Raw genomic sequence first — 9,432 nt, forward strand, 5'->3', positions numbered from 1 at the left:
CGAGTACGAAGAGGCCACGTGGGAAGCCGAAGCTGAAATGAAGATCAAGTATCCGGAGTTATTTTCTGAGGTGAGTTACGAGGGCGTAACTCGTTTTCTTTAAGGGGGGTAGAATGCGATAGAAATTCGCGCTTTTTACCTATTTTTATGATATTTTATGCATTTCATGCTTATTTTAGCAACATTTACATGTTGATGCAAGTAAATAGATTCTCCGCATAAGAAAATTGTGTTCTTGGGTATTGCAAGTAACTCTTAGTTGGCAAAAGAGTGCACAAGAGTGGCACAAAGTACTTCTACAATTAGAATAAGTTGAAAAGTTTGGAAAAATATGTGAATTTTCGTGCCAAGTTTCGGGACGAAACTTCTTTTAAGAGGGGTAGATTGTAATCCCCCGTAATTTTATTATATTCTATTTATATATTTTAACGTATATTTAATATATTTAAATGTAACTTACGAATTTTAGAAATGAATATGTAGTTAAAATATAATTATGTTATTACATTTTGAATATTTTAAATGATTTATGAAATCAAATTGATTTTGACTTTTACGTTAAAACGAATTAGGATTTTGGAATCACGTTCTATTGGAACTAGAAAGCAAATCCTAAATCCTTAATTCTACTCCTAGCCCACTTGAAAAGCCCAACCATTAAAACCCAAAAGAACTCAAACCCTCACCCAAAACAAATTCACGTAAAAAGAAAAATCAAGCCTCCTCTCCCTCCTTCAACTCCACGTACAGCATCCTCCCTGCAGTTTTCTCTCCTCCCTTCGTCCGCCGCTTCTGCCCAGCCACCGGACAACCATCACCGCCGGTAACTCTCTTTCTCTCCCCCCTCGTGTTTCTTTCTCTCTTTCGTCGTCTTTCTCTCCTCACTCACTAACTCTCTGTTTTTCTTGCGAAGCACCACCAGTGCACGCAACAACCAGCCCTGTCGCCTGTTCCTAGCCGCCACCTACTCGCGCCGCCGGTCTATCGCATTATATTTCCCGGTAAACGCTTCTCTTGTCCTTCCTTCGTTCGTTCTTTTTCTCTGTATTTCTTGCTCTCCTCAATTGTGTTCCTGCTGTTGCACAGCCATCGCACGACCCAGCCACGTCGACGACAACCATCAACCCAGCCGCTGCCGCGCCGCCGTCCCCGGACCGCCGGCCGCCCACTCTTCCTCTTCTTTTGGTTAATTCCTTTTAAACCCTAAGCTAATTTAATTATTTAATTACGTTTTATTAATTCAATTTATATTTTTCTTGAGTTAAGTTTATGATTTTATGATTTAATTACGAATTTAAGACTTACTTGTTTGCATAATTAAATTATCAAATTTCAGATTACATAATTCGATTGAAACAAGAATTTGAATTATTTAAGGCATGAATTTTAATGTTTTAATGGTTTTAAATCATGGTAGAATGAGTATGAATTATTGAAACTATTATTTTTATGTTCTAAGCATGATAAGTTGGTTTTGGGAAGTTTGTAAACGAATTTATATTGCTGAAAATTTAAGTATGATATTTGCAAAGAGTTTTCAACGAATTTCAATCTTTAATTCAATAATTGTTATGCTAGGAAATCAAATATTCAAGTTTTGTTATTGGAGAAAAGTTCTAAATATGTTTAGGATGTAGTTAGAATGTGTTAGTATAGTTGTGAATGATTAGAAGTTGATTGGGGATATTTGTTGGTTGTTTTAGGCGGAGAATTCTCTTTAGGCGACTTTTGAAAGTGTTAAGGTGGCCTATCAGTTTGTTTACACAAGGTACGTACATACTTGTGTGCTTGGAATGTGTGCTAATTCTTGAAACCATGTTGAATCTTGTTGTTGAACTTGGTTATGTTGATATTATTGTTGAACTTGGTGATGTTGATATTATGGACGAACTGGGTTATATTGAATGTGCATGTTTAATACTGTTGGACAAACTTATTGAACTTATTTTGCACTATAAGAACTGTAACATGTTAGTATGGATGTTTGATACAAACATGTTGGTTGGGAACACTAGATTATTCTATATGATTGGGTTGGATCAATTGGTTGTTGTTCCCTTTCTATCTTTTCACTACTTTATAAGGGAGGAGGACCTTGTTTAGTAAGTTGAAACTTTATGCCCATATACAGGGTTGCTCATGGTTAAAGGAAAGGTTGGTTAAGTTGGAATGAGTCTTGATTGATGCTTTTATGATCACTTACTTAATTCCAAGATAAAAACAGTTGTGAACAAATGTGAATTGTCTGTCTTATGTAATGGTTGAGTCATAACGGAGTCTCAATTTGTAAATCATGTAAAGTGAAACTGAATAGCAATAGCTTTAGACTGTGCACGTCTGAAGTGACGGACAAACAGGAGTTGGGGTTCATGGTGGTAGCCCATGGCCTTTTCTGGGACCGGATTGATCACCGTGTCCTATTTTTATTTAAACGTTCCTCGATATCGCAGGTCACTGAGGTTACGGAGTCGCGCCCGTACCTCGTCTTCCTTAGTGAAGACTTCTGGATGGTCAACTCGGTCCATTGTCTATTTCAACTAAAATGATATTATGGTTATTAAGTCTAGCTTAGTCTAGTCAAGTATAATCGTCAAATTATTATGTTTTGTCTGTCCTTACTTATATTTATTAGTATCATGTTAGGGTTGTGGGTTTGATAGTATCATGCTAGGATTGTTGTTGTTTTAGTATGTAGTACTCAGCTTTGCTGATTACGTGCTTTGTTTGTGTGTGTTGATCATGGCTATGCCTTATTGATCCTGTGATGACCCATCTTTGGTGAGCAGTCTCTAAGGATCAATAAGCGTTGCCCATCTACAGGTTTGAAGATGATGCATCATTGGGATCGGGATTAGAGAGCTTGTAGTTCTATTCGTTTAATTAAGTGATTTAATTTGTTAACTTGGTTTTGAAATTTGTCGTACTATTCGTATTTCCTTAATTCAGTTAATTGGTTTGGACCTAATATGTAATAGATTATTTATGAACCTAAAAGTTAGTTTCATGTTTTCCGCTGCAAAATTCTGAATAAGCCGTAACGTTTTCACACGGGCGATAATACTTTGATAATTCCCTACAGTTATATTTAAAAAGAGGTTATTTTAGAAAATGGGAATTGTTGGGGTGTTACAAGTGTAGCCTAGCTTCCATTGTTTGAGTTATTACCGAAGTAAGAACCTCAACCGGTATATGATACCAAGGAAGTTTGATTGCTAGGTCACTTCTCTTTAAACATAAACTTTTAGGTAGAAACGGAATTGTAAATTCCTTTCATTTGTTCCTTGTTTTCCTATTTCTTATACCCTTTCTTATAGTCTTCAGAATTGAATTCTTTAGTGTTGACTTTTATACTTTGTTTGGACATGTCCAATGTCACTCCAACAAAGTTCTTACCATTTTTATTTATGTTGAATATTTGTTTCAACTAGATGATCTTACTAGAAGCTTCTAAAGTTCTCTAAGCATCGATCTATTCGATGTCTAGGGGTTAGACTCATTCGAGAATTAAATGGAAAAAGATATTAGGTTGTTAACCATTGGTAAAGCTGAGCGATTAAACTTAATGCTTTATGATCTCAAAACTACATTGTATTTTGAATTCACAAGCACCAATCGGTTTGCCATTCGACTTTGATACTCGAAAACAACCATAAAAGTCGCTAAAAGAAACGTACATTTAAATTGCTCATTTTCTCTCATTTCCGTGAATCGTTCTTGGATTCACTACCAATCGAGAAAAATTACTGTTACCTTTCTAAAAGGATTTACTGCAGTGCAAGATATTTAATTATAAACAATAATTAAAACATACATCGAAGCATGCAAAGTCTAAATATTTATCATGAGTAATAACTTGAAAATTAAAGCAATCATGCAATTTTAAACAAGTCATTAGAATTTTATTCGAATTTATTATTCCGGCAGGTGTGAATAAAATGATTTCAAGATCCTTAAATCATTGAAGAATTAAGTACTTTATTTATTTAGACTCAATTCTAAAATATTTTAGGTAAGCAAATCCTTTGCTAATAGTCTAGAAACTACTCTTGGTTGATAGGTACGTCTAAGAACTTATTAGGTAAACGTATCTCATTTGCCACGACATAAAAGGACTCCTTACTTATATCGTTAAGTTTCACCAAAACTAACATGTACTCACAATTATTTTTGTACCTTACCCCTTTAGGATCAATAAGTAACACCTCGCTATGGCGGAAAACTATTACTAAGATTGATGTAAAGGTTTATCCAAGTAAGTGTTATTTTGGCATGGCACCTTTTAACTCAATTTTAAAGTTTGGAACTTAAGGCTCTTACTATGTTGGTTAGATTTTAAGTGAACTAAAATCCTTAATCATGCAACATAATCAAGCCATAATCTCATGCATAATTAAGACATATTTTTAAAGCAATAAATAACTTAAAACATACATAAGATATAAATGTGATCTATTATGGCCCGACTTCATCTTGAAGCTTCAACTTCAAAGTCCGTCTTGAAAATGGATTGGAAACTCCGTCTTGAATTTCACCATGGGAGGCGCCATTTTCTTCAAATAGGATCAGCTATAATTTAAACTAATTACAACTATTTGATGGTACGCATACCATATTTAAATTGAAAAAAAAAACTTTGGTGCAGTAGACTAATATTACATTCAAATTAATGGTACGCAGACCATATTTACTATCCTATTTGGGCCATACTAGTCACTTTCATTAACCTGCAAAATAGTACATATGCAATATATACCATTCACCCATTCATTATCATGAATGACCCACATAGCTAGTTAGTAGAACATATTATGCAGCACATAAATATTTGCATCAATTAATCAAGGCTTCCAATAATCTACCAATTATTCAATCCTTGTTAATTATAATCAAGTTGTTTTAACCTTAAAGGATTGTAGACCTAATCAAGAGTTTATGACTAAAAGGCTCCCACTTAAACCAATAAATTTACATGCTTTACTAATTCTAAACATAAATTGTATTTCCTACTCTAACCGGAAACATACAAATTTAATTAAAATTTAAAGCTCATATAAATTTATAATTGAATTCTTTAATTTATTTTCAGTTGAATTAATTAAATGAATTTAAATTTATTCAAGGTTTTAATTTTAGTAAAATAATGAGTATAAATTAGAATTTATAATAATTAAATTATTCAAAGTTAAATTCCGAGAAAACAATTTAAATTACGAATTTTAAAGTTAATTAAAATCTTTTTCGAACTGAAAATTCAAAAATTAAATTCAAAACGTATCAATCGTAACACGACGAGGAACTTGGGCTTGCGCCCAGCCCCATCCAGTCATGATGCAGCAGCGCCCCAACGACTGAATGCGCGCCATGCACGAGCAGGCCACACGCATCGCAACCATGCCAGGCCACGCTGCCCGCAGCCCACATTGCTCAACGCTGCTGGTCTACTCGCTGGGCGAGGCAGCGCACGCTGTGGCGCAGCTCGCCCACACGCGACTACTCGCCTGGCACCCGCATTGCCCATCGCCCATCTCCCATCGAGTTACACATGCCCAGCTCCCTTGCTTCGCGCGTGCGCCTCTTGCTTGTTGCTCGTTGCATTCGTACCGCACGGGCGACGAGCTCCCTTGCTCGTCGTCGCGTGCCCGCACTATACAACACCCCTTAAGGTAACACGTAGCGTCCTTTTCTTTGTGCGTGCAACAATCATTAGCGAATTTCATAAAAGTTTAAAAAATTTAATTCAAATTTATTTACAAATTAATAAATCATATTAATTTCATAAATTTAGGGCGAAAAATTGAAAATTTATTAATTAATTAATTTCCGATTATCATGGATTCAAATCTAAGTCATAAAAATTTAAAATTTATCATAAATTAACAATTTTAATGGTGGTTTTTAATCATGGATACCTAATTAAATCGTCCATTAATTATGAAAATCAAATCAATTCTAAATTATTCGAATTTCAACAAATTAATTACAATTATAAATTAGGTTTGTATAATTAACAAGCTTAGGCATTCAAATTTGTTAAACATATAAAGTAGGTCAATCAAAAATTCAAGATTTAACAACAAGAATCGCAAATATTTAAATTTAACATCTTAGAATTACAAACTTTGCGTTCGAAAAACTAAAACCTCCGAAAAGTCATAGTTAGGCTTTTACATGCGGAATTGACACAAAAATCACTCGATTTCGTTGAGTAACGAAGAAACTGCCGAAAAACTGCGTACATATAATTAAATAAATGCAAATTTGCAATTAATTACAATTACAAAAATTAATCACCCATTTTAATTTCTTGCAAATTTATAAAATTTAACCATGTTAAGCAATTATTATGGAATTAATTAGAGGCTCGTGATACCACTGTTAGGTTATGATACATATAAATGAATATAAATCATGCAGAAAAACCATAAAAGCCAGGATGCCAAATTAATTGCCACATAACAATTAGCATAATTTAGGATGCATACTCTTTGTAGCGTGCCCTCCCTTGCTGCTCCCGAAGCGAACAAGAATAATTCTTTAGGACTCCAAGTGTCGTCCCTCCGTAGAAAGTCCACAGTACGTCCGGATCCGCCTTAGGTTCAATTAACTAGAATCATCCCAAAGGTACTATGTATTTTCGGTTATTATGAGGCAAATAAGTGACTGAATTTTATGCCTAAAACACTCTTGAATACTTAGAAAAACTCGTTATAAATTGTGAGCATTGATCACCTATTTATAGGGTATGGAAAAGGTATTGGAATCCTACTAGGAAACGAATTTAATTAATCTGAATTTAATTAAAACTCTATTAATTAATTTATCTAGTAGACATAGGAATTTAATCTTTAAATGAAACCTACATGATTAAGGTTTCTTATGCAAGCACAAACGAGCATGACCAACATGCGCGCAGGCCATGTCCGCGCATACGCTAAGCCCACACAGCTATGAAGCCCATGCGTTGCTGCCTTGTGCTCGCAGCCTAGGCGCGCGCTGGGCCTGGCCTTTGCGCTGGGCCTGTGATGAGCGACATTTATGTCGCTCTTAGCCTAGGATTTTATGTTAGTTTTTATACTTTTTTAAAGTTTTTATAGCTTTTTGTGTGAATTTTATAAGTTTCGTTCCATCTTGTGCTTTGTAGGTGATTATGATGAAAAGTGATGGAAAACAAGTAGAATCAAGCCAAAACAAGGCTTGTGCGATCGAGTGGTGGTTTGTGCGCCCGAACAGAGGAGTGCAAATGGGCACAAGGAATATCCAGTTCTGTGCGATCGAACGTGCTCTGTTGTTCGGTCGCACAGGATTGATTTTTGGAGTCAGAATGTCTCTAATTTGGGATGCGACCGCAGAGCCTACTACTCGACAATATAGGTTTTGTGCGATCGAACGTGCTCTGTTGTTCGGTCACACAGGATTGATTTCTGGAATCAGAATGTTAATTTGGGATGCGACCGCACAAGGCTCTCTACTCGACCGCACAAGAGTTGTGCGCCCCACATGGCCTTTCTATCGAGCGAATCATGCTGCATAGGAATTATGAGCCAAAGAAACCCCATTCGACCAAACAGGATTCTTCGTTCGGTCGCACATAACGAAGGAAGTGTTCTTCGCTACCTTCGCTCGCACAGGACCCAGTGTTTGCTCGAATGACTCTTTTACGTTCGGTCGCACAAAAGGTCTGTGCGACCGAATGGCTGCCCAGGCTGCTCTTATTCGAATTTTGGCTTCTATTTGGGGAAACTTATAAATAGATTTTTCGATTATTTTGTTAAGTGTAGAATTTTAGTTGACAATTTTAGATTCTCAAAGTTAGTTTTTCAACATTTCTAGAGAGAGAAACTCTCCTCCATTGAAGCATCAATTTGTAATTCTCTAAACTCTTCTTCTAATTTTGTGCAATTCAATTCAATTTCTTAATTCTTGCTTTTGTTGTGATTTTTTATTGTTCTTTAATTCCTTCAAATCTTGAATTCTTCTTGATTTTACTTTAGTTACTTTGATCCTTAATTCTCTTGTTGATTGTTCAATTGATTGTTCTAGTCTTTGATTCTCTCTTCCTAATCCTTCAATTTCATGCTTGCTAGTTTAGAATTAATGGATTTCTTGATTTCTAGAATGGCTAGTGAGTAGATTTAGGTTAGGGAAATGGGAGAATCTAGGGTCCTAATTAGGGGACCTTGATGATTTGATTGATGAATGATTGATGTGATTAAATTGATTTAGTGCTAGGATTTTCCATGATCAATTGAGTAGTAGTTGCAAATGCTAGTTGATTGAATTAGATTGGAATGTATGATTTAGGTTTGGCAAGACATTGTGAGCCTAATTCATGCAAGTGAATGATAGTTCCTATTATATGCAAGCTAATCTAGCTTAGGACTATGCGAAAGCTTTTCTTTTTCCTTGGCATTGCTCACGGTTTTTCTTGAGTTTGTATGCTTGTTAGGGGGCGTTCTCGTCAAAGGACCCTCCATCCTCTTGACCTCGAATTGGAGAGGACACTTAGGAGACTAAGGCGTGTACGGTCTAGCTCATCAAGCCATAACAGATTCAATTCGTTGAGTGTTGGTGAGGAACAACAAGAGAGTGAGCATGTTTTTGAGAATATGGCGCTCCCGGTTAAGAACTTGGGAATACTGGGGGCATTCGAAGCTACTTGCGGTATTCAAGCCCCCACAACGGGTGCCAACAACTTTGAGATCAAGCCCGCCTTGATCAATTTGGTCCAAAGCCACCCCTTTTGTGGGAAGAGTAATGAATCACCTCACGAACATCTCAAACAGTTCAAGCACTATTGTGACACAATCAAGCACAATGGTGTCACATCGGATTACGTGAGGTTGACATTGTTTTGGTTCTCCCTACTTGGGCGAGCAAGTGCTTGGCTTGACAAGGAGGTCAAGCCCAACTCACTTTGCACTTGGACCGAGGTGACGAGTGCATTCTTAAACAAGTTCTATTCGCATGGGAAGACGGCGGAGTGTCGCCACAAGATTCAATCCTTTGAGCAAAGGCGAGATGAGTCACTCTTCGAAGCTTGGGATCGTTTTAAGGAGTACCAAAGGGAATGCCCTCACCATGGGATCCCTAAATGGTTGTTGCTTCAAAAATTCTACTTGGGGTTGAGTCCCAGTTCAAAGACAAGTCTTGATACCGGCGCGGGAGGCCCCATCATGAACAAAACTGAGGATCAAATATAGGAAATCATTGAGGATGTATTTCAAAACTACCAATCTTGGCATGTAGGCACAAGGAATTATGATGGGAAAGGTAGGAGTGAAGATGGTAAGGGTTCGGTGTATGCCATAGAGCAAGCACGGATGATAGAGAAGCTTACCTCGCGATTGGAGAAGCTCGAAAACACACCAATCCAACCGCCATCACCGTCTACAATCCCATCTCCTTCGGCCACTCTTCTCAATAAGGGAAAGA

The 9,432-nt window shown here is 36.6% G+C and overlaps 1 long non-coding RNA gene and 1 pseudogene across 1 annotated transcript; one reads left to right on the forward strand and one right to left on the reverse strand.

Moving 5' to 3' along the window:
- Positions 1-1,106: 1,106 nt before the first annotated feature.
- LOC130465711 (uncharacterized) lies at positions 1,107-3,007 on the forward strand. Its single transcript, XR_008925726.1, has 3 exons — positions 1,107-1,185; positions 1,704-1,768; positions 2,787-3,007. It is a non-coding gene; the product is annotated as an uncharacterized lncRNA (long non-coding RNA).
- Positions 3,008-8,984: 5,977 nt separating this feature from the next.
- On the reverse strand, positions 8,985-9,085 carry LOC130466580 (uncharacterized; annotated as a pseudogene).
- Positions 9,086-9,432: the final 347 nt, after the last annotated feature.

This window comes from Spinacia oleracea, chromosome 1 (assembly GCF_020520425.1).
Source record: "Spinacia oleracea cultivar Varoflay chromosome 1, BTI_SOV_V1, whole genome shotgun sequence".
In the NCBI taxonomy this organism is placed as follows: domain Eukaryota; kingdom Viridiplantae; phylum Streptophyta; class Magnoliopsida; order Caryophyllales; family Amaranthaceae; genus Spinacia; species Spinacia oleracea.